Consider the following 25,427-nt stretch of genomic DNA (forward strand, 5'->3'; position numbering starts at 1 on the left):
GTCCACTAGGACAGATTTTAAATAATAAATAAAAGGCTACACCAAAAAAAAAAAAAAAAAAAAAACTAAATTCATGACGAGGTGTTTGGCTACTCTTGATAAAATTCTTTAAATTCTTTAAATTCTTTATATTAATTATATGATAGGGACAATATCATATGCGTCACTAAATTGATGACGAGGTGTTTGGCTACTCCTGATAAAATTCTTTAAATTCTTTATATTAATTATATGATAGGGACAATATCATATGCGTCACTAAATTGATGACGAGGTGTTTGGCTACTCCTGATAAAATTCTTTAAATTCTTTATATTAATTATATGATAGGGACAATATCATATGCGTCACTAAATTGATGACGAGCTGTTTGGCAACCATTTATTTTATATCGAATCATCAAGCAAAGGATAAGCTTCAGTGGATCGCAGTATGGCAGCTGCTCAACCACTTACAACACCTTGCCTGTTACAAAAGTCGTTTACAATTGATTCTAGGCTTTGTCATTGTATTAAATAATGCTTTTATATGTAACTAGCGCGGCATCAGGTGATCGAAGATCCTCCCAATTTACTATGTTACAAATTACATTGGCATCACATCCATTGTCGTTTATAAAGTAAATTATAAACTTTAAATGGTTTAGAAGGCATACAATGCAAATTGCCCCTTATTTATCATTGCAGTCCAGCACGGAGACGACCTTAGAGGCGTTCAGGCATAATCCAACGGACGTAGCGTCATACCACTGTTCGCTCGAACAAGTATTGTGCCATTGGTTCGTACCTGCGGTTCCTCTCGTACTACGCAGGAATGCTGTCGCAACAACGTTTTGTCATTAGTAGGGTAAAACTAACCTGTCTCACGACGGTCTAAACCCAGCTCACGTTCCCTTGCATGGGTGAACATTCCAACGCTTGGTGAATTTTACAATGATAGGAAGAGCCGACATCGAAGGATCAAAAAGCGACGTCGCTATGAACGCTTGGCCGCCACAAGCCAGTTATCCCTATGGTAACTTTTCTGACACCTCTTGTTAAAAACTCTTTAAACCAAAAGGATCGATAGGCCGAGCTTTTGCTGTCCCTGTGTGTACTGAACACTGAGATCAAGTCAGCATTTGCCCTTTTGCTCTATGTGTGGTTTCTGTCCGCACTGAGCTGGCCTTGGGACACCTCCGTTATTATTTGAGAGATGTACCGCCCCAGTCAAACTCCCTACCTGGCAATGTCCTTGAATTGGATCATACCTGAGTAATTGGAGTTATACCAAATTTTCAAATCAAATCAAATTTGAGCGGCAGTGTAAGCGGCCAATGCTTGTACTCAAAGCTCCTCCACGGCTCGCAAGCACCGCTGCTCGCGCTCTCCTTCTCTCCTCTCGCTCTCCTCCCTTCCCGCAAGGTCTTCACCACTCCGCGGTCCCGCGGTATTTCCGATGTTAGGTTTAAGTTAGTCTTAATTTACAAGAGCGAGAATAAAGTGCAACCAATTGAAGGCGATCCCGGACGTTTCATTTCTGGAGGAATTAGCCGCAACAACAAACAATTCCGCCCACTCCACTTCATGGTCCTTCGAGCCGGATTTTTCGAGTCCGCGATACATCCTGATTCTGCCAGCGCTCCTTGCGGAAAAATCAAGATAAGTACGGCATTAAATCCTATTCTGTCCGTGGTCGCCATTCTCGTTTTTCCAACGGCGTTTATTCTTTCCGTCCATCCGTATCAAGTGAAAAGTGAAAATTAAGTGAAAATATGTAAGTACATGCGCCCAGCCACCGTGATTACTTCTTTTTTTAAGTGCATAAACAAGCACTTTGCCAATACCGGCCCCCTAATTCGTCTCACGGTGATCCGCTGGTATCCAAGCGCATATACATATATATACATACATTTTTTTAAACACTGTCCAAAATTCACTATTAACGTCCGCTGCTAAACTGCTGTTTTTTTTTTGCCGCAATAAAATATACAAACCACAAATTCAATTAAATTAAATCAAATATACATATACATATATTCAGCAAAATTTTACATACACATAAAATTATACATACCCATATATATACATATCCATACATATCCACATATATTCCAATAAAATTTACATCCACATACATATATAAGAATCACTCCATAGATTTAACCAATTTAATACACAAATGAAATATATTACCAAAAATCATAAATAATATCGAAGCCGAACTGAGAACAAATTATATCTCTTGGCTCAAAATAAAACACAAATCTCGACATACAGAATAAAATAAACCCTGACTTTTTCTTCCGAGATTACATTTCATATATATGTTTCTCCATACATAAATACATATTGCACATCCCCTATTAAACTCCAAATAATACATACATACATACACACAGTCGCGACTTACATAGGCTTGCCAAGTGCAAGCTCTTTCGTCTCTTCTTTGTTCTTTATTGCCCTGACAAAAAACCGGCGCATAGCGACGAGAGAATACCCTATTCCACCCAAATTTATCAGCCTCCCAACTTGGCTTTTTGGCGTGTTTGTTGGTTTTTTTTTTTTTCGTTGTGGTCCTAAATCCGGTAGCTATTTTTATAAATTATTAGCTATCATCCGAACTCTATTCGATAGCTATTTTTTTTAGCTATTTTTCCATAAATTCCAATTTATAGCTATTTTCTATATATTAGCTATTTTTTTCGGGATTTCCAGTCGGTAGCGATTTTTATAAATTATTAGCTATCATCCGAACTCTATTCGATAGCTATTTTTTTTTAGCTATTTTTCCATAAATTCCAATTTATAGCTATTTTCTATATATTAGCTATTTTTTTCGGGATTTCCAGTCGGTAGCGATTTTTTATAAATTATTGGCTATTACCCAGACACCATCTGGTAGCTATTATTTATATTATTATGTTGTGCTTTATTTAAGCTGTCTGGTTCTTTTTCAATTCCACATTTTTTGCGGCGTGCAGGCCTTCTTGACTTCCTTCTCCTAGGGCATAGCTGAGCATGCCCCTAGAGGGAGACAAGAAAAAGACACCCGCACCTGGAAAAGAACAAAAGTTCAACCTGCAATCTCCGCTATCCACTCGCGGTAAGCCAGCACCCAAGTCCGTTAGTCCCAGGGTCAAAACCGCGACTCCCACTCCGAAAGCAAAGGTTTTGCCATCGACCAGTTCGAAGACAACTCCTAGGTTGGTCATTTCCCGACCAGTGACGCGAGCGTCTAGTGAGTCTTCTCTATCGAGAAAATCCGAGAGTCCCTCCGCTGTCGGGACTGATTTCCTCCGCGTCACACGCTCTACCACAAAGAAAATGGCATCCTCTGAGCAGCCAACGCCCGCAACCGCAGCGTTGCATAAATTCATCGCCGTCAGCGATCGCGTAAGCCTCTTCGAAGCGAAGATCAACACTCCTGATCAAGCCTCTCCGTCCCTACACACGTTACAAGTCCGTCTGCAACAGGTGCGAGCCTTATGGGACAAAGTGGAAAGAGAGTACGAAACATGCTCTGACCTAATGGCCCAAGAAGGATCCCTCGACACAGTGCCTATTCTCCAGGCCAAATATGACTACTGCTACTCAGTATACGAGTCATGTGCAGCACAAATTGGCGAAACAATCGACAGAGCAACGCCTCAAGTCGCGCAAGCACCCTCTCAGCCGCTAATTTCGTCCGGCTGCCGCTTACCTCCATGCGACACGGAAGTCTTCGATGGCGACTACCTCCGATGGCCCACTTTCCGGGACCTATTCACGGCAATTTACGTAAACAACCCCAGGTTGACTCCGGTCGAGAAGCTATTCCACCTCCTTACGAAAACAAGTGGCGAAGCAAAAGCCATCGTGGCGAAATCTCCTCTCACGAATGATGGGTTTGCTTCGGCGTGGGAGGCGCTGCGAGATCGGTTCCAAAACAAGCGACTTTTAGTCAACAGCCAGCTCAAGCTCCTTTTTAACTTGAGTTCAATTTCGCAAGAATCTGGTCATGCTCTAAAAGAGCTACAATCCACGATTCAGGGGTGTTTAACAGCACTAGCGCATTCCCAGGTATCCACAGAAAACTGGGATTGTCTCTTAGTTTTCCTTTGCGCGAGCAGACTGCCCAAGCAGACCCTGTCCTTATGGGAACAGTCGCTAACTGCCAAATCCGAGATCCCAGCTTGGGAAGAAATGAATGCCTTCCTGAGCGAAAGGTATCGGACATTGGAAGCCATCGAAAATATGAAACCGACTCAGGCAGTTCCAAAAAGGCTTCTTCAATCCTTCGAGACAAAGGTCAGCTCCAAACAGAAAGGGTGTGACTTATGTTATAAGGAGAACCATCCGGTAAGATTGTGCCCGCGTTTTCTTCAAATGTCTGTTGACTCGCGCTCCGGCTATATAAAAAAGAAGCAGCTATGTCTGAATTGTTTTGCCAGAGGTCACCAGCTACGTGACTGCACAAGCACACACAGCTGCTTTACATGTAAGGGCAGGCACCACACGCTGCTGCATCGCAGCCCCCCAAATTCCGAAAATGCGAGTTCCTCAACCTCGCCCCCTACACAGCAACCGTCGAGACCCTCTAGCAGAAATGCATCGGCAAGCACCGCAGCGGTGCAAACTTTTTTCGCGTCTGGCACTTCAGCCGTCCTACTGAGCACAGCGATCATTGACGTGTGCCATTTGGGGACGAATTACCGAGCCCGAGCCTTAATCGACTCGGGATCCGAGGCGACATTCATTTCAGAACGCCTGTTCAACCTCATCAAGTTGCCATTCCGCAACACCCAGACCCAAGTCTCCGGGTTAAATCATTCGGTCTCCGCGAAATCCTCGAAGCTGTGTCACTTCGGGATTCGCTCTCCTACTTAGCCAGGTCTACAGTTAGACACTGAAGCGTACGTCCTTCCGGAGCTCTCAGGCAAACTGCCCTCCTATCCGATCCCTCGGAATTCTTTGAAGGACCTGCCCGCACTCCGCTGGGCAGATCCCACCTTTTTTGAGAGCTCTCAAATTGATGTACTGATCGGGGCTGACATTCTACCATCCATAATGATGGATGGCACCCGACAAAATATTTGCGGCTCGCTCCTGGGCCAAGAAACTATTTTCGGGTGGGTGCTAACGGGGCCGATTTCCAAGGGTAAGCCAGAACGGGTCGCATCCTTCACGACCCAGGTGCACCAAATAGGCGACCCTGATTCGCTCGGTCCAGTCCTACAATCCGATCTAACGATCCAGGTCCTGAAATGGCGTTATTTTCAATACGTCTTCAGTGCAGACATTACGAAAATGTATCGTCAGATCTGGGTCGATCCAAAACATACCCCGTTTCAAAGAATTCTGTTCCGAAACAAGGAAGGAGATATCCGAGACTTTGAACTAAAAACAGTTAGCTTCGGGGTCAACTGCTCCCCCTTCCTCGCCATTCAAGTCTTGCAACAGCTGGCGGAGGATATCCAAGTGCCATTTCCAAATGCCAGCCGCATCATTCAGCAGCACATGTACGTCGACGACGTCTTGGCAGGGGCGAATTCCGTAAACGAAGCCCAAAATTCGATTAGAGAGTTGCAAGCAGCCCTAAGTGCCTCCGGGTTTCCGCTAAGAAAGTGGACCTCGAACGACAAAAGCGTCCTTAAAGACGGCCGGCCGAACACCTCCTTCATAGCGAGTTCCTCGACATCGATGCCGAAAGCACGGCCAAGACGCTCGGTATTCGGTGGAGGGCAAAGTCCGACGAATTCTATTTCGTTCCCCCCGAAATAGTTGTGGAACCCTCCTATACAAAGCGAGAAGTTTTATCCCAAATCGCTAGGTTGTTCGATCCTGCCGGGTGGCTCGCGCCGTTCATAATCCGTTCAAAAATGTTCATGCAGGAGATTTGGTTGCAAGACTTAGGCTGGGACGATAAGCTTCCCACTGAAATGAGTCAGCGGTGGCAATCGTTTTTAGACGAGTATTCCGACCTCAACCAGATCCGCGTTCCGAGATGGATCTGGTACCAGCCTGAGGTAATCATAGAGCACCACGGTTTCTGTGACGCGTCTCAGAGAGCCTATGGAGCGGCTATATACATCCGCGTCGAGATGGGGCAAAAGATCCTGACTCGCCTGCTTACAGCCAAAACACGAGTGGCCCCGGTAAAAACCGTCTCCCTTCCTCGGCTAGAGCTCTGTGGTGCCGTGCTGTTAACCGAAATGGTGACAGCAATCCTTCCGCACATGCCCTCCGCCAGTTCAGATATCCGCTGCTGGACAGATTCCACAATCGTCTTAGCCTGGCTACGAAAGCCTGCGTGCAACTGGACCACATTTGTGGCCAACAGAGCTGCCAAGATCACGCAGGCGACGCCAGTCGACTGTTGGGCACACGTTCGCTCAGAACAAAACTCCGCCGATCTAGCCAGTCGAGGCGTATCCCTACATGAATTGGCAGAAAACCATCTCTGGTGGCACGGACCAGAGTGGCTGCAAGGGCCCCGAGAGCTATGGCCAGCACAAAGCGACACTCTTCCAGTGACAGAGCTAGAGCAGCGCGCGGTCAAAGTGCACTTTGTCAAGGCCCCGTCCGTCGACTTTCTCGAACGTTTCTCCAAATTGGACAAGGCCCTGCGAGTTTTGGTCTATGTTCAACGTTTCCTTAAACGCTGCCGCAAAGGTTCGTTCTTGCCCAATTCACGCCCCACAAGTGAAGAGATGCGAGAGGCAGAACGAACTCTGGCCTCCATTGCGCAGCGCAGAGCATATGGCCAAGAGCTTCAGCATCTGACCGAGAGAAGGCCTCTTCCAGTGTCAAGTCCTTTGGTGAATTTGTTCCCGTTCATTGACCAACACGGCCTTTTAAGGGCGTGCGGCCGTCTCACTGCCTCCAAAACCCTGCAATATGATGAACGCCATCCGATTATTCTCCCCTATGACTGTAGACGGTCGCGCCTCATCGTACAATTTACTCACCAGATTACTCTTCATGGCGGTAGTCAATTGATCGTACGCCTGATCCGATCGAAGTATTGGATTCCTAAAGTCAAGAATCTGGTGAAGGCTGTGGTCAATCCGTGTAAGATTTGCACGATTTACAAGAAGAGACTCCAAACACAGCTGATGGGCGATTTCCCGTCAGATAGAGTCTCCTTCTCGAGGGCGTTCACCTACACGGGTATCGACTATGCCGGCCCTTTCGAAATAAAAAATTATACAGGGAGAGCGTGTCTCATAACGAAGGGATATGTTTGTGTGTTTGTGTGCTTTTCCACGAAGGCTATCCATTTGGAACCCACTTCCGATCTAACAACCGAGAAATTTCTAGCGGCCTTTGCTCGTTTCGTAGCGAGGCGCGGTTGTCCTCAGCGGGTCCATTCGGATAATGGTAAGACCTTTGTGGGGGCGGCAACTTTGATTTCCAGGGACTTTCTCCAAGCCATCAAAGAGTCCGTGACTGATGCATATAGCCATCAGGGACTCGTATGGCGGTTCATCCCACCAGGGGCTCCACATATGGGGGGTTTGTGGGAAGCAGGGGTGAAAAGCTTCAAAACCCTGTTCCTTAAATCGACGTCAGTCCGCAAATATACATTTGAGGAGCTGGCGACGCTTCTCGCTAAGATTGAGGCTTGCCACAACTCTAGACCCCTCTCCCCTATGTCCGAAGATCCCTCAGATTTGCTGGCCCTCACACCAGGCCATTTCCTTATTGGAGGGCCGTTGCTTTCCACGGCGGAACCCGAGATAAAGGGCGAAGCCAAGTCGATAATAAATCGATGGCAACACCTCAAGGCACAACATCAGCAGTTTAGTGCACGGTGGAAAGAGGAGTATCTTAAAGAACTCCATAAACGAAACAAATGGCAATTTCCGACCAGGAACCTCCAAGCCGACGATATGGTAGTTGTCAAGGAGGACAATCTACCACCGAACGAATGGCGGCTCGGCAGAATCGTTTCTGCCTTTCCAGGAGCCGACGATCGTATTCGAGTCGTTGAGATCCGTACGTCTCGCGGCACAATAAAACGCCCTGTCCACAAAGTTATTCTGCTACCGATGGAGGACAAAGAGTCCTCCGTTCTTAGGGATTAGGGCACTTCCCCCATTCCGGGGCCCAAATAGTAGTCGGCTCATACTAAGCTTTTTCATTTCTTTTATTGGCAGACTTACTCACTTCTTCCAATAATGGCTCCTCGTCCTCGTGCCACCCAGTCGTTGGAGAGCAGACGTACTCGAGGTATTAAATCCTACCGCTGCCGAGTCTGCTCTGGAATCCATCCTCTTCGAAAGTGCAAGAGGTTCCACAAACTGAGCGCTGAAAAGCGCCTTCGGGCAGTACTTATTAATAAGTATTGCTCGAACTGCCTCGCCCATCAGCACTCAGGAGGAGACTGCCGCAGCCAAGAGGGATGCAAGAAGTGTGGAGGAGACCACCACACTCTACTCCACATGCACGAGGTCCTCCCCGCTCCGACCCCGGCAGCGCTACCAGCTCCGACGCGCAGACAGCGCCATCCCGCTGCACCTCGTCCAGTCTGGATTTCCCGCACTCCGCCACCAGCCCCAGGCGCCAACAATCGCCCGCGTCCGAAGGCCTTCATCGCGTCTCCGGCGGTGGCAACGGGGCAGCAGCAGGCTGTCCCCATCCTGCCTACAGCCATCGTCGTGCTGGACACGGGCTCGAAGACCTTCGAGACCGGGGCCATGATCGACCCATGCATGCCGGTGAGCAGCATCGACCGGTCGTTGGCGGCTGCGTTCCGGCTGCCCATCATCCGGCTGGAAGACGACGAGGTCTGCTCGGTGACACTCCGGACCCGTACAAGCACCTTCCGACTCAACGTCGTCCTGAAGATCGGACCCAGCCTAAGGATCCGGACACCCATCCGAGCTCTGAGCGACGCCGCCAGGGCCAAGTTTGACGGTGTTCGTCTCGCGGACGAGCGCTTTCACCGGCCGGCCTCCATCTCCCTCGTGTTGGGATCAGATGTATATGCCAATTTGATCCAACCGGGGTTCCTAAAAATTGAGGATGGGTTGCCCGTCGCGCAGAACACGGTGTTCGGATGGACCGTTTCTGGAGCGTGCACGGAATGAAGAGGCCGATCCTGCTGTCTAGCGGGCCAGGGATACCTTTGCCTACGCAAGGGGGGGGGGGGGGGGAGAATGTTCACGCCAGAAGGGCGCAAACAGTTGAGCGGCAGTGTAAGCGGCCAATGCTTGTACTCAAAGCTCCTCCACGGCTCGCAAGCACCGCTGCTCGCGCTCTCCTTCTCTCCTCTCGCTCTCCTCCCTTCCCGCAAGGTCTTCACCACTCCGCGGTCCCGCGGTATTTCCGATGTTAGGTTTAAGTTAGTCTTAATTTACAAGAGCGAGAATAAAGTGCAACCAATTGAAGGCGATCCGGGACGTTTCATTTCTGGAGGAATTAGCCGCAACAACAAACAATTCCGCCCACTCCACTTCATACATAAATGCATCGTTTTATTAAAGAATTTGTTTGCGATTATATAAAAAACTCGTGATACTTTGATCAAGAAGCTTGCATCAAAACCCAATACCATAAGATATAATAAATATATCCGTATAATGGCTAGGAAATGATACACGTTCCACTTAATCAAGTAAGTAAGAAAACAATAAGAGTAGTGGTATTTCATTGACGATACCAAACCGAGGTCTAATATCTCCCACTTATTCTACACCTCTTATGTCTCCTTACACTGCCAGATTAGAGTCAAGCTCAAAAGGGTCTTCTTTCCCCGCTAATTATTCCAAGCCCGTTCCCTTGGCTGTGGTTTCGCTAGATAGTAGATAGGGACAATGTATGCTTTTCGGATCCCTCCGAACTTGTTTTACGTGGCGTGTTCCACACTGAAGGGATAACAACCACGGCACCCTATACACCCACAAGTGAGCATATGGTGCATGTGTCTGGATACGCCAGACAAGCGTCCCGGACTAGAATCTATAGCTATGTACATAGCGACCACCCCGGTGGCAATTCGAGTACTTGCTTGCCGGGCAAGCACTCCCCCTTGCTGAGGAGCGAGATCTACCTAAAATCTCTACTGACGCCCCTCCTCCTTAGGAACACTTCCTCCGCGAACATTGCTAGCCGTTGAGTCTTCTCTTGATCATCTCCAGGATTCTCTCGAAGATCCAGTTTTCGCCAAGGCGCTGCATCCCAAGTCCATCTAGGGCCCGCAGATCTGCAAATTGGGGGCAAGCGCACAAAATGTGCATCCAGTCCTCATATGGATCTCCACATGCGCAAGCAGTGGTATCGCTGAGGGCTCTCCCGTGCAAAAATGCATTGAACGACCCGTGCCCTGTAAGCAGGAAAGACGTCCTCATCGAGAATCCAAAACTTGAATCCCGATAGGCAAGAGTGACGTTTGGGATAAACCTATGCGTCACCCGTCCTGGTTCGCTGTCGTCGTCCCATCTGTTCTGCCAACTCTGGATTAAACACTCCTCTAGGCGAGTCTTCCTCTGCTCCCAGCTTAGACACTCAATGTCCTCGCCGTAAAGCCAGTCGATCTCCTCCAGCGGGAATCCACGTTTTAGCTTGTATTTGACCGCTAATAACTTAGCAGCCAGATCAAGCGGGGGAGCTCCACCAAGTACCTGCAGTGCCACTGCGGACACTGTTCGGCATACCGAAAGGCATCCAAGCAGGATTAGCCTCTGGCAGGAGGCTAGTCGCCTCTGGGCAGCTACTTGTTCCGCGGTGTCATACCATACCGGGGCACCAAACAGCCCACAAGGTGCCATGAGTCCGTCATATATGGTCCGCCTGGCTCGAGGACTTAAGCCCCAGTCGGCTCGAAGCACACGCGCCAATGCTCCAACGACTTCGGTCATCCGCTGGCGAAGCGAAGCTATGTGCGTGAGGAATTTCATTCCTTCACTGACCGTGATGCCAAGGTACCGACAGCTACGCACATACGGAAGGTTCGCTCCAGCAAACCTTACCGTAGGCGCACGTCTCAAGGCACCTTTCAGCAGCATGATTACTGTCTTGCTGGTCGAGACGGCAACGCCAACTTCCGCTCCCCACGTTTCTACGATGGACATTAGTTGCGCTCCCTTTTCCTCTAGCACAGCTCAGGAAATTCCCTCGACGAGAAGCAGCAAGTCATCCGCGTATGCACTCAGCCACTCTCCACTCATATGTGGCCCACATAGATGCTGCCTCATTGACGATTGTCACGTCGATATCACTAGTAGCTCTGTGATTATCGAACGTGTACACCTCTGTTGACTGGTTTAGGGCGGCGACTCTTGCCTCCAGCATCCACTCTGACAGCAGCTCACCCCGTCTGTAGTTAGCTTGCCCCTCGGCATGACGAGAGAGTTTGCTAACCCACATGGGGGACACTGCATTCGCGTCGAGGCCCAGGATTGCGGGGGTTCTGCTGGCCTGCAGCAGGACCGCATCCATGTACCGGAGGTACGGTTCCAGAGGTGCATCGAACTGGCAGTATGCGGCGCAAAGGAAGATTGAGCCAAAACTCCCTTTAACGACCAGACATACGCCATAATCTGTGGTGAGGGTTTCCACTGGCATGCAGATGGCTTCCTGATGATCCACTAGGATGGCTGCCTTCCCTCGCCGGTCGGTGAAAACCCGCATTCCTTCAGGCAGCACATCCATTTCATCCCCGCCAAGATACGGCTCCTGCACCAGAGCAAACATTAGATCCGATCTCCTGAGTCGGACTCCGAGCTCGATGGTCGCAGCTCTGCCTCTGCCACAGTTCGCTTGGATGAAGCTAAACATTAATGTCTAGCTTGCACCCTCGCTAGCAACGCTCCGTATATCGGGCAAGCATTCGAGAGCATATAATGCCCCGAAGGTTGCCCTCTGTGACGGCAGTTCCGGCAGTCCATCGGGCTTTGGCACTTTGCCGCGGTGTGGCCTTGTTGCCCGCACTGGCGGCAAACACTGTCCTTTTGCCTGCATTCACTGACCTTGTGGTCGAAACCCACGCATCTGTGGCAGGCATAGATGCGGACCTGTGATCGGCATCGGAACGAAAACCACTTAATGTAAACACGTCCTACATCAAGTTTCGCCATCGCCCGGTCGTTTACAGTGGCACCGTCAGTTGCCGACCACGCCTTGGTCACCAGGTGCACCGACTTTTTAAACTGGGCCAGAGTCATTTCGCTATCGAAGTTGTTTTCGTGAAGCTCCTGCATGAACTCTTCTGGGCCGATGGCTGTGTCAACGTCATAGGCTACGACCTTCGGCTTCTCGGCCGCGTTCCGTGCCACATTCAGCCCAACTTCAGCGAATCTTTTCGATGCCATCACCTTCTGCAGCTCTCCAACTGAAGGAGTACGAATGATCAATGATGATGACCACCACCTCGACGGAGCTCATGTACCTCATGTACTCTGACTCCGAGGGAGGGTGCAACCATCGTTCGCACCTTTTCAGCTATGGCTTTCCCCGATAGCGCAGGGTCGTCGCACTTCACCACCGCTGACCACGTCTCACGAACCTTGGTGGTCCGCGGGGCAGCGATGGGTGCAACCTGAGGCATCTGGGGAGCATTGGCGGCAGTAGTGTTCGCCTTGGACGGCGGCGGCGGCGGTGGTGGCATAGCGAGCCGCGTCTCCAGTTCTCCACACCGGAGCATTAACGCCATCACCAGCTCATCATAGCGATTGATGGCACACGAGAGCTCTTCCGTGTCCGCACTTCCTAGGCTGCGGAAACTGCTTCGCACTATGCGCTGGGTGGCCGACAGCTCTGCCATCATGGCTGTTTGCCCAGCACGGGCGGCAGCGGTGGCAGTGGTGGCAGCGATTTTAGCGGCAGTGGAAACAGCAGGGGCAACAGTGAGATCAACAGCGGGGACAGCAGCGGGTGGGGCAGCATCGATGGCAGCGCTTGACGTAGCCGCCCGGGCATCCTCCAGCGATGAAAACGCTTCCTCCAGCACACCAACGGGTTCTGGCACTCCATTCGAGGCCAGGGCAACCAGTTTCGCCTGCGTTGGCGCCGAGCTCTTGGAGGCCAGATGGCCTCTACGCCTGCCTCGTCTTGATTTCCTTGAGGCACTGCTTCCGCTCAAGGCACTCACGCTGCTGTCGCTCTCCATCGGCATTGCTCCGATGGTGGCTCCTCCTTTTGTCGAATCCAGCAATCGTATGCTCACTGACACGGGCTAGTTGCTATGGTGGTAGAGCTCCACCTATTGGTAGAGTGCACTAAGCTGTCACAAGACACAAACCTTAGCAGTGACTACCACCAATAAGCTTCTCACAGCTGTTCGAAAAGCTCACCCGCAAGCTCGCCTCGCAACACGTGCGGAGTGGAAAATTTCCAATAATTTATTGTTAATTACTTCCAACCCGCTTGTTTTTGAATCGCGAAAACACCAAATTACCTATTAGCTTACTTCCACATACGGAAAACTAAGTTCTTCGCAATATGTCCACGAGCGCAACGAAAACACGTCCGTCGTTAATCCATTCATGCGCGTCACTAATTAGATGTCGAGGCATTTGGCTATTTTTTTTTTTTTTTTTTTTTTTTTGATCGCGGAGGTATGGAAATAATCGAAAGATACTAGGTCTGCCAACACTGTTTGTGGTCAGTTTTCCTAGCATGCACGATTCGTTGCTCTATCTGAACCGAAGTTCCGCAACGCCGACGTACTAAAACCATCGTCATAGCCATTTTATTATAACAATTATTTTACGATGTTTATGCATTTTTGATGTTATGCCAAGACAGCAAGCAAATTTTTTGAACCAAACGTTTTAGCTAAGTCCAATCTCGGGAAAACCCGCTCAGGTACATGAACTGTTTAAAACAACCGAGACTGCCTCTCATAACCTGGACGCTAATGATATGACTATCATATTTGCTGAGGAGACCCTTCGCTATCAATCTTTTAACGGATTGACCACTCCAGATCCCCCTCCAGTTCAGGGTGGCAGAATGGAATTCAATGTCACCTGCGGCTTCGAATCTGCGACGCAATTCAGTTCGTATGTCCGGTCTGTCGTATCTATTGATTTTGCGCTGGTGCGCATCATCCATAAAGTGTCCGTCTGTCACAATTTGTATGTCGATCACATCAATGTGATTTTGTCGTAGTGCCACCAGGTCTGGTTTATTGAGGCCTGATTCGCACTGTAGACATGGTTAAACAATGACCAAGTCATCTCTCTCTCCCTAAGTCCCTGCTACGATTTACTACGCAGTTGTGTCTAGCTACCCGCCTCCTATGCGAGCGGTAACATTTTTGCATTGGTTTGTTGTTTCGGGAGCATCACATCCTGCACGACACTGTCGTTCCAATTCGTGCCTTCTCCTTGTAGTACGAGACTTTGTGGGAAGGGCATTTATCCGCAGACGAATACCGTCTATATATTCCTTTCCTGTTAATAAACGCGTGGGTTGACTAACCCACCCGTGTTGCGGGCCATAATGGCCCGCTTCACGGAGTCCGCTACCATCAACTGAGAGGTACAACTTGTTCGCCCAATATTTTTCTATTGCCGGACGCGATAACAATTCACTTTGTTCAGCTAATAATCTGTCTCGGGCCCGTTGTTTTTCGGCTTCGAGGAAAGAGCTGGCTCCCTCGTTTTGCGTGAGGTGAGGCCATTTAATGTTACTCAATCGTCTCAGCCTTAAAATTGGAGCTACCCATCTTAGTGATGGAATTCCGAGACCTTAACTTTTTGGGGGTGCATGAACAAATGCTATCGGCACATCCAGCGGAAGATTTGGCCATCTTCGCGCATAGTATCTTATAAGTTTGTCAGTTTTTCGTAGGACGCCTATCGCCACACTCCCAAGGGCTAACTTGTGGTATAGCTGTGGGATAAGGACAGTCCGAAAGGCGAACAACCTCTGTTGTGGTTTGAGGGGGGCCTTTGTCAATCTTTGTAGCTTTGGACCAATGTCCTCACCCGGATTGCATCGAACCATCCCGGTTGCAGTGAAGTTGATGCCTAAGTACTTCCACTCGTCCGTGCGCTTCAGTGATGGAATCTCACTCGAGCGTACGTAGAAGCTCTGTGCCTCTAACACGGTACACTTTTGTTTCGGCTGGCCCTTAATGCCAACGGTAAAACATTTGTCGGCATTAAGTTTGAGGCCGACGATAGATAAAAAGTACAACGTCTTGTCCAACAATACTTGAAGCCCCATCCGAGTTTCCGCAAATAGTACCAAATCATCTGCAAACGCGGCCGCGTTAGTCATGGCGTTTCCGACTTTGGCACCAATTTCGCTGGGTAAGGTTCTGAGTAACCTGTCCATTACCAAGTTAAATAGAATAGGAGACAAAGGGTCACCCTGCTTCACTCCTCTAGCAGGGACGAATTCCTCTGAACTCCAACCGTCCCCATTGAGACTGGTACCACCGCCCTCGTACATATTCTGTACGTAGTCAACGAAGCCCTTTGGCGCACCATAAGCACGTAAGGTGTCGTATATAGATGCATGCGATAAAGAATTAAATGCCTTGCTTACATCTAAATTTGCGATGTAGCAAGATCTAAAGTGCTTATGGCTATGCCTTAAGACTATGTCAACTATCGTCGCATTATCGGCACATCCGTCGGTTGGTAAGACGCTGGCGCGGGTCCCAATTGATTGATGAGTTCAGCCGGGTTGCCAATATTGCATTTAGCTGTCTTACCAGGACTGAAGGCACTGATATTGGACGAAAGTCTTGCGGTCGCTTCGCCGTCACCGTCTTTGGGATGAAGACGGTTCTGGCCAGTCGTATAGAGTGTGGTAGATTACCGCACCATAGAATTAGGTTCATTATGCGCAGCATAATACCTGATGGCACCTCCCTGGCAGATTTTGGAGTTATCCCGTCAATGCCCCGGAGATGAAGATAATGAGACTCTTGACGCCCGAAGGTCCTGCTCTGTAATAGCAGACCATACCCTCTCAAGCGAGTGATCCATTTGTATCACTTCTCCACTGCAAGAGCTTGGGCTAGGCTGAGTCATTACTTCTCTCCAGTAGGGAACCATTATTTCTTGAATTGGCATTACCGACTCATCAGTTCCATTTAGCAAGGACTTGATGCATCTTCCTTTATGCTTATCCCAGTTACGCTGGACGACAGCGTACTGCTGCCTTCTGCTTTCTCTCCTGTTCCGAGGTCTCCGAGGAGGTCTCGTCAGCGTGTGTCGTACACCCTGTGCCGGAAAAATTCCCAGGAGATATAGCGATAAGCATTGGAGAGTGGTTTCCTTTCTCTCGAGATGTGCCCTATCAATGATAGTTTGCAACTCTTGGGCTCTCCATTTGGAATGGCATTCTACGGGGCTATACCCGCGCAGTGTCCGCAAAATTTCCCTGTTCGACTGTTCGAAGGGAGTGATTGGAGTTGTTTCCGATGTTGTTACTTGGTGGTCTTGCTCACTTCTACTAGGGCGGCGCCTTATGGTTAGATTAGCAACTTCCGGGGCGAGAGCTGATTGCCCTCTTATCTGCTCTATTTTCTCTCTATAATCGCCCCTCTGTCTTAGCTTTTTGATGGCTTCGACGCTGCGGTTTGCAAAATACTCCGCTAGTTGCTTGTTTATGTGTTTACATCCATTTGCTGTGAGCTCAACCTCCTTTCTCGCCATCATCCACTTCTCTTCATCACTCCATCTTGCCTTTATATCGACACCATCTTCCATGGTAGTACGGCTATAAAACAGAAAAGAAAACTCTTCCGATATCTCTCGACGGCTTCTTTATGGTCGTTCCTGTTGCCAGGATGAGCACGAGGCCCATATTTAATAACAAACGGATACTCAACAGGTTACGGAATTGGAACTGTATTCCCTTTCGTTCAAAATTATTCAAGTGTATTATAATTCGCTTTGTTTATATAGTTAGGCATTTTTGTTTTACTTGAAAATTTTCGGCTTTCGCCTTGAACTTAGGACCGACTAACTCGTGATCAACCACTGTTCACACGAATCCCTTCTCCACTTCAGTCCTCCAAGGTCTCATTCGATTATTTGCTACTACCACCAAGATCTGTACCAATGGCAGCTCCATGTAGGCTTACGCCAAACACTTCTACGCATACCATTGTACCTTCCTACTCACTAAAGTTTCAAAATTTATATTACAAGTAATATAAATCATCTACTTTAGCGGTAATGTATAGGTATACAACTTAAGCGCCATCCATTTTAATGGCTAGTTGCTTCGGCAGGTGAGTTGTTCCCATGATCACCGTCCTGCTGTCTTAAGCAACCAACGCCTTTCATGGTATCTGCATGAATTGTTAATTTGGGCACCGTAACATTACGTTTGGTTCATCCCACAGCGCCAGTTCTGCTTACCAAAAGTGGCCCACTGGGCACATTATATCATAACCTTGAACTTCATATCAAGAAAGTTAAGGTTCTTACCCATTTAAAGTTTGAGAATAGGTTAAGATCGTTTCGACCCTAAGGCCTCTAATCATTCGCTTTACCAGATAAGATTATTTTATATAATATTAAAATACACCAGCTATCCTGAGGGAAACTTCGGAAGGAACCAGCTCCTAGATGGTTCGATTGGTCTTTCGCCCCTATACTCAATTCTGACAATCGATTTGCACGTCAGAACTATTTCGGTCTTCCATCAGGGTTTCCCCTGACTTCAACCTGATCAAGTATAGTTCACCATCTTTCGGGTCACAGCATATATGCTCAAGGTACGTTCCAGTTAGAGGCGTAAATAATATAAATATACATTATACATAACTATATAGAACGCCCCGGGATTGTGTTAATTAGCTATAAATCGGTAAAAAACTAATCCCATTATTAGTCAAGTTAATTACGCTATTAGGTTCATATCCCAATAACTTGCACATATGTTAGACTCCTTGCTCCGTGTTTCAAGACGGGTCCCGAAGGTATCCTGAATCTTTCGCATTGTTAATCATACAAGTGCATAAAATAAACACAAAAATCAATGATAATTATGCCATTATATAATTCCGAAAAATTAACGTACTGTAATCATATAAATCTATCAGCACTTTATCAAATGAATAACATTTATTCTGTGTTAAAATGCAAGCAATTTAATTGGAATAAACTATAAGTTATATTTTATGATAAATTTGGTATACGCTAATAGATTACAATGTCCTTATATGGAAAAAATGCACACTATTCTCATAATGTTATTTAAATATTACAATTTTAATGATGAATTGTCCATAACGGATATTCAGGTTCATCGGGCTTAACCTCTAAGCAGTTTCACGTACTGTTTAACTCTCTATTCAGAGTTCTTTTCAACTTTCCCTCACGGTACTTGTTTACTATCGGTCTCATGGTTATATTTAGTTTTAGATGGAGTTTACCACCCACTTAGTGCTGCACTATCAAGCAACACGACTCTTTGGAAACATCATCTAGTAATCATTAACGTTATATGGGCCTGGCACCCTCTATGGGTAAATGGCCTCATTTAAGAAGGACTTAAATCGTTAATTTCTCATACTAGAATATTGACGCTCCATACACTGCATCTCACATTTGCCACATAGACAAAGTGACTTAGTGCTGAACTGTTTTCTTTTCGCTCGCCGCTTTTAAAAAAAGCCTTTTTATTTTCTTTTCCTCCTCTAATTAATATGCTTAAATTCAGGGGGTAGTCCCATATGAGTTGAGGTTGTATATAACTTTATCTTGCCATAAATTCTTTATATATAATGATAAAACATTTAATTAAATTCGTTATAACATTTTTATTAATTCTTGTATGCAAAGTTTTTATTTATCCATTTTTAATTTTTTAGTTTTATAAAATTAATTAAAGTACATAACAGCATGGACTGCGATATGCGTTCAAAATGTCGATGTTCATGTGTCCTGCAGTTCACACGATGACGCACAGTTTGCTGCGTTCTTCATCGACCCATGAGCCGAGTGATCCACCGCCTAGAGTTTTATAATTCATTTTTATATAATGTCAATTATGTTTTTGTTGAAAGAAATTAAAAATACACCATTTTACTGGCATATATCAATTCCTTCAATAAATGTATTTTTATACCTAAAATAAATGTTGCGAAATGTCTTAGTTTCATATAAGCATTATGTATCATAATAATCTGGTTGGTTATGGGGTTTGCTATTTTGGGTGACACATACTGCAATTTATATAAAACATTTACCTGATGGATGCCAGGTACAACATTGTTTATTTCAGGTTGTTGCATTAGCCAACGTATGCCCATAACTAAGATGAACAATACATATTCGCAACGCGTGTATAGTAATAAATACACACAAATTTTAAAAATTAGTTAATATCTACCAATTATATTAACACTTATTTCGATGATTACCACATGCGAAATTATTTTATTTTGATTCGACTTCCACTTTCGAATTTTGTTTCTTCGATTTTCATGTTCGAAACATTATTTCTATAGGAAACGCCGTTGTTGTAAGTACTCGCCACAAATACGCACAACATCCATTAGGAATGTTAAAATCTTTTGGTGAGGTTGCCAAGCCTCACACAATATAAATAAAACCCATCTTCGTTTTATTTTGATTTTAACTTTTGATTCCGTGGAATCATTTTGTTATATTTTTATTTTGGTAAATTGTTTTTATTTGTATTATTACAAATGTTTATTAACGGTAAGGATATTATACAATAATGATCCTTCCGCAGGTTCACCTACGGAAACCTTGTTACGACTTTTACTTCCTCTAAATAATCAAGTTCGGTCAACTTTTGCGAAACAACCGTAACACGCAAGGCGTCACAGTGATCACGTCCGGAGACCTCACTAAATAATTCAATCGGTAGTAGCGACGGGCGGTGTGTACAAAGGGCAGGGACGTAATCAATGCGAGTTAATGACTCACACTTACTGGGAATTCCAAGTTCATGTTCACAATCCCAAGCATGAAAGTGGTTCAGCGGTTTACCCGGACCTCTCGGACTAGTAAATACACGTTGATACTTTCATTGTAGCGCGCGTGCAGCCCAGGACATCTAAGGGCATCACAGACCTGTTATTGCTAAATCTCATTGTTGTTAGACGCAATTTGTCTGTTTAAGAAGCTAGTGTCCTTATAATGGGACAAACCAACAGGTACGGCTCCACTTACATAAACACATTCAAACACAATAAGAATTTTACTGCCAACATGAATGAAGGCTACATAAGCTTCAGCACCATAATCCTGAAGATATCTATTTAATATATTTGAGTCTCGTTCGTTATCGGAATTAACCAGACAAATCACTCCACGAACTAAGAACGGCCATGCGCCACCACCCATAGATTCGAGAAAGAGCTATCAATCTGTCTTACACACGGACCTGGTAAGTTTTCCCGTGTTGAGTCAAATTAAGCCGCAGGCTCCACTCCTGGTGGTGCCCTTCCGTCAATTCCTTTAAGTTTCAGCTTTGCAACCATACTTCCCCCGGAGCCCAAAAGCTTTGGTTTCCCGGGAAGCGACTGAGAGAGCCATAAAAGTAGCTACACCCAATTGCTAGCTGGCATCGTTTCTGGTTAGAACAAGGGCGGTATCTGATCGCCGTCGAACCTCTAACTTTCGTTCTTGATTAATGAAAACATCTTTGGCAAATGCTTTCGCTTAAGTTAGTCTTAAGCCCTCAAACTGCTTCTATTAATAATTACCTCTTGATCTGAAAACCAATGAAAGCAGAACAGAGGTCTTATTTCATTATCCCATGCACAGAATATTCAGGCATTTGAAGCCTGCTTTAAGCACTCTAATTTGTTCAAAGTAATAGTACCGGCCCACAATAACACTCGTTTAAGAGCACTAATGCAGGTTTTTAAATAGGAGGAACATATGAAAAAATACAAGTATTTAATCACATATAAGAACTCCACCGGTAATACGCTTACATACATAAAGGTACAGTACTAACCACAATTGTAAGTTGTACTACCCGTATGAAGCACAAGTTCAACTACGAACGTTTTAACCGCAACAACTTTAATATACGCTATTGGAGCTGGAATTACCGCGGCTGCTGGCACCAGACTTGCCCTCCAATTGGTCCTTGTTAAAGGATTTAAAGTGTACTCATTCCAATTACAGGGCCTCGGATATGAGTCCTGTATTGTTATTTTTCGTCACTACCTCCCCGAGCTGGGAGTGGGTAATTTACGCGCCTGCTGCCTTCCTTAGATGTGGTATCCGTTTCTCAGGCTCCCTCTCCGGAATCGAACCCTGATTCCCCGTTACCCGTTGCAACCAGGGTAGTCCTAGATACTACCATTAAAAGTTGATAGGGCAGACATTTGAAAGATCTGTCGTCGGTACAAGACCATACGATCTGCATGTTATCTAGAGTTCAACCAATATAACGATCTTGCGATCGCTTGGTTTTAGCCTAATAAAAGCACATGTCCCATAAGGTTCATGTTTTAATTGCATGTATTAGCTCTAGAATTACCACAGTTATCCAAGTAACTGTTAACGATCTAAAGAACCATAACTGATATAATGAGCTTTTTGCGGTTTCACTTTTAATTCGTGTGTACTTAGACATGCATGGCTTAATCTTTGAGACAAGCATATAACTACTGGCAGGATCAACCAGAATAATGTTTTCTTTTCATATTTCATTCATATTTTTTGAATTGAAATAAGCAATATAAATATTATAGATTTCCACTTTATATATAATTCCATTTTTTGTATATTATTGAATATAATTCAATATTTTGCCTTTGGGTAAAAATTTTAAATATATTTATAAAAATAAATCCATTCGAATACGGCCATTTTTATATAACACTAGTAATTCGTATTTCCATTTTTAAATTCTACTTGTTTTACCAATATAACAAGAAGTTCATACAATTATTGTAATATATATTTCTATAATTTTGTCTTTATATATACATATATTTCATTTTAAAATATCATTTTATTTCCAACATACATAAATTATTGTATCCACACTTGTACAATTTTTGTTTCAACAAATATAAGTTAAGTCATTTGCATCTTGATGATAAATTTAAAATGTATCTCTTTTCATATAACTCTCTGGTAATATATAACATAAAACCGATAATATGAATCCATTTTGTATTATACCGTAACGATATAATAATCCAACTTTACAGGCAGGTAATAAATTACCTGCCTCCAAAAATTAACGATAATATATGGAAACGATTTGTTATTCTATGTATAATAGAAACTTGACTTTTGTTTCAACGATATTATCTAAAATAGCGTATATTCCTATTATCCGCGGAGCCAAGTCCCGTGTTCAAAAAGAACTAAGAAACAAATTAGTACGGATAATAATATACTTTATTATAAGTAACAAATATAATAATAATACGAAATATATATTTCGAACAATGCGAGGTCGGCAACCACTGCCTACCTATAGTCGTTTTTGAACCCGCTGTCCTCAAAGCGGGTATTTTTAATTCCATTTACCACCCAACATACGGGCTATTCTCTTATATATTACGAGAATATATGAACACTTAATTTTCCATTATTCATATATATTATATGATTATTTTTTCCCTTATACATATAATAAATATTAATTTTCATATGTATATGATTTAATTTACTCATATAATTGCCAAAACCATATGAATACATACGTTTTGAACAATATGAGAGGTCGGCAACCACTGCCTACCTATGGTAGTTTTTGAACCCTCTGTCGTAAAACAGCTAGCTTACACTACTATATCCATTCACTAAAATGGCTTTTCTCTATAATACTTAGAGAATATGGGAATATTTCAACATTTTTCACTTATACATATAATAAATATTAATTTTCATATGTATAAGATTTAATTTACTCGTATAATTGCCAAAATCATGTGAATGTGTCGGGTCGTTAATATCAGTAGCCTCGTCGTCCGTCCGTCCATCCATATCGGTATCACTTATATTAATCTACACTATTCAATTTGCACAGCTGTGCGCATCCAACGAGTCCACTTGCGTCTGCTTTGGCTTTTCAACGAAAAATGTGCAGTTTCCGGCAAGCTGCTTTTACTCTTCTTCATTTTTGGCATTTCCTTTTCATTATGTCACTCTCTCACTCTACCACTTTTCTCTTCTCAATTTTGGCATTCTCTTTCATTATGTCGCTTTCTCACTCTACCAAGCAGCCCAAGTGGCCCCGTTCAGCAACAGCTCTATCGCTCTTATTTAAGCAGAGTCCCGTTCATAGATAGTTCATCTATTCATCCTCACACATTGGCCATAAATAGGAACACGTATATTCATTATTTTCGCCCCGACACGGCCATTCTGACATTTACACGTCCCCGTGTAAGCTTTTGATACCGATGTACCAGGGTATCAGCTCACATACTTTCATCACTACTCAATACCGATTTATTTCATTAATTTGACTTTATTTAGCGTATTTCATCTTAAATCTGTGTAGAAACAAAACAACTTACATAATATTTCTGCTGAGATAACTGATTCTATTTTCATATTCAGTTTCATCGATCAGTAATATCTCCGCTTACAACTTGTCTTAACATTACCATTTATCGATCTCTAGTATCGATATTCCGCCAGTTTACACACTCTTGATTATCGATTCAATACAAGCTCCTCGTCTCTTCTGGACGGATCTCTCTTGTTACAAACAACAGGTGACACATATATCTCTTCGTCTCGCTAGACGGATAACTCTTTATTACTCCTTCATCGGCTCACCTCGACGGATAACTCGCAATTTACCGTCTTGCCTCGACGGATAACTCGCAATTCATCGTCTCACCTAGACGAATAACTCTCTATTCATCGTTTCACCTAGACGGATATCTCTCGTTCACAAAAGAACTCATTGGCGGGCTTTTCTTATCATTCAACTATTTCTATATTTCAGCTATTTCCCCATATTCTCGTTTAACTCATTGGGCATTTCTGCATCCGGCATTTTCCGTACATCTTCATAACATGCTTTGGGACTTAACCCAAATTGAAAAGCTCTTACTTTTGGTGCAAAGGTTTCTGAACTTAAATTTGTAATTTTCAACATTTGTGTTGGGCTGACTCCACAGATCGGACAACATTGAGTAGATTTAGTGTCTGTTAGTACGTTTAGGACTTTTCCATCTATTCATAGGTAACTTCTATGTCTCGAGTTTTATCACATTTATAAGTGAATGGCGTAGGATTATTAATTTGATTATCTAACTGATTTTTTTCCATCATTATGTGGACAGCAGTTTTCTTTATCAACTCAATTTTTAGAGGCCTGTAAAATCGAATGGACTGCGGTGCTCAGTTTATCCAGATATGCCGATTAAACGAATTTATAATTTGTATGGGTATGACAGAAGTTACAAATAAAGATTGATCAGAATTTGGTGTGCCAAGAGCTTCAGTTTCAAATTTCTGCTTGTAAGCACTATGACCAGTTGTCCCATCAATTCCGTAGCTACAAATTAATTTGATTTTAAATATATCTGGAAATCGCTTGAAAACATTAGATTGCAACTTAATTAATCTTTGTGCTGTATGATCCAAGAGATTTTGTTATAGCACTTGAGCATTACTTCTATACCCTCTGGTCGGCACTGTAATTTTGCTTCGATCACTTCATTATAGGGCGGATATATGTCGCTGTTATGGCTTTTATATAAAAGCCTGGTGCTTTTATATTGCTGTTTTGTCAGCGGGTTTTTTCCAGGGGATAAGCTAGAGCTTCATCTGGTGAAAGAGGAGTTGGTTTTTGCATTGAATTTGCATTCTCGATTCGCAACCTCTTTTGTCAACCTCTTCTGTCTTTTTCGATTCCAGATTATTGTTGTTGTTTGCGGAATAAACGTAATCTGAAACATAACTTATTTGCCGATTGTTACGCCTCCAAATGTCCAGGAGGTCGCTATGTCTGAACTCGAACTTGCCTATATAAAATCAAATTTTACGAAAACGAGCAAAAATGGGCAAAAGATATGACTTCACCGTCAAAGACAATAGTTAAAGGTACAAGCTGACGTTTTTAACTTTTGTCTGAAATCGTCATAAAATGAGTTATAATCCCCGAAACACAGGGGGACATGTTAGAAATTTATGTTAAAATACACATAAATTGGGTGTTACACAACACAAAAACAGTACAATACATATATTAACTACATTCGTTAAAAACAACATACCTTGTCTTTTATTTTCCATATTTTACTATAATTTATGGATGCATATTAACAATAATACCACGTGCAAAACTAAGCAAATAATTTAGCGGGAATACTCTCAATCAGCTGTTTAACACTTCACCTTTAAAAGATCATAAAACGATTTAGTGAAGCAATTTCAATTTTCTATTAGAAAATAATTGCTAAAGGACGATATATTGACATACAAATTTAGACATTATGCCAAAAAAAAAACAAATTCTGGACTGCACTGCACTGACTACAAATCTTTCAGTATGCTCATCGCCCGTTCCACCTGCCCTTTTGCACGGCTC

At 44.5% G+C, this 25,427-nt stretch overlaps 1 non-coding gene, 4 pseudogenes and 1 further gene across 6 annotated transcripts, besides 1 other annotated feature; all 6 read right to left on the reverse strand.

The window, feature by feature from the left end:
* Positions 1-391: 391 nt before the first annotated feature.
* 28SrRNA-Psi:CR41609 (28S ribosomal RNA pseudogene:CR41609) lies at positions 392-1,286 on the reverse strand (annotated as a pseudogene; the record flags this gene model as incomplete). The annotated part of the gene is given in 1 exon segment: positions 392-1,286. The product of its transcript is annotated as a 28S ribosomal RNA pseudogene (ribosomal RNA).
* An 8,135-nt stretch (positions 1,287-9,421) lies between these two features.
* 28SrRNA-Psi:CR45860 (28S ribosomal RNA pseudogene:CR45860) lies at positions 9,422-9,778 on the reverse strand (annotated as a pseudogene; the record flags this gene model as incomplete). Its single annotated transcript is given in 1 exon segment — positions 9,422-9,778. The product of its transcript is annotated as a 28S ribosomal RNA pseudogene (ribosomal RNA).
* Positions 9,779-13,433: a mobile genetic element.
* Positions 13,434-16,626: 3,193 nt separating this feature from the next.
* Positions 16,627-18,630, reverse strand: 28SrRNA-Psi:CR45862 (28S ribosomal RNA pseudogene:CR45862; annotated as a pseudogene; the record flags this gene model as incomplete). Its single annotated transcript is given in 1 exon segment — positions 16,627-18,630. The product of its transcript is annotated as a 28S ribosomal RNA pseudogene (ribosomal RNA).
* On the reverse strand, positions 16,627-22,351 carry pre-rRNA:CR45856 (ribosomal RNA primary transcript:CR45856). Its single transcript, NR_156773.1, has one exon. The product of NR_156773.1 is annotated as a pre-ribosomal RNA (primary transcript).
* Positions 18,775-18,897, reverse strand: 5.8SrRNA:CR40454 (the record flags this gene model as incomplete). Its single annotated transcript, NR_133544.1, has 1 exon — positions 18,775-18,897. It is a non-coding gene; the product is annotated as a 5.8S ribosomal RNA (ribosomal RNA).
* Positions 19,618-21,551, reverse strand: 18SrRNA-Psi:CR45861 (18S ribosomal RNA pseudogene:CR45861; annotated as a pseudogene). Its single transcript is given in 1 exon segment — positions 19,618-21,551. The product of its transcript is annotated as an 18S ribosomal RNA pseudogene (ribosomal RNA).
* Positions 22,352-25,427: the final 3,076 nt, after the last annotated feature.

This window comes from Drosophila melanogaster, chromosome X (genome assembly GCF_000001215.4).
Source record: "Drosophila melanogaster chromosome X".
Lineage (NCBI taxonomy): Eukaryota > Metazoa > Arthropoda > Insecta > Diptera > Drosophilidae > Drosophila > Drosophila melanogaster.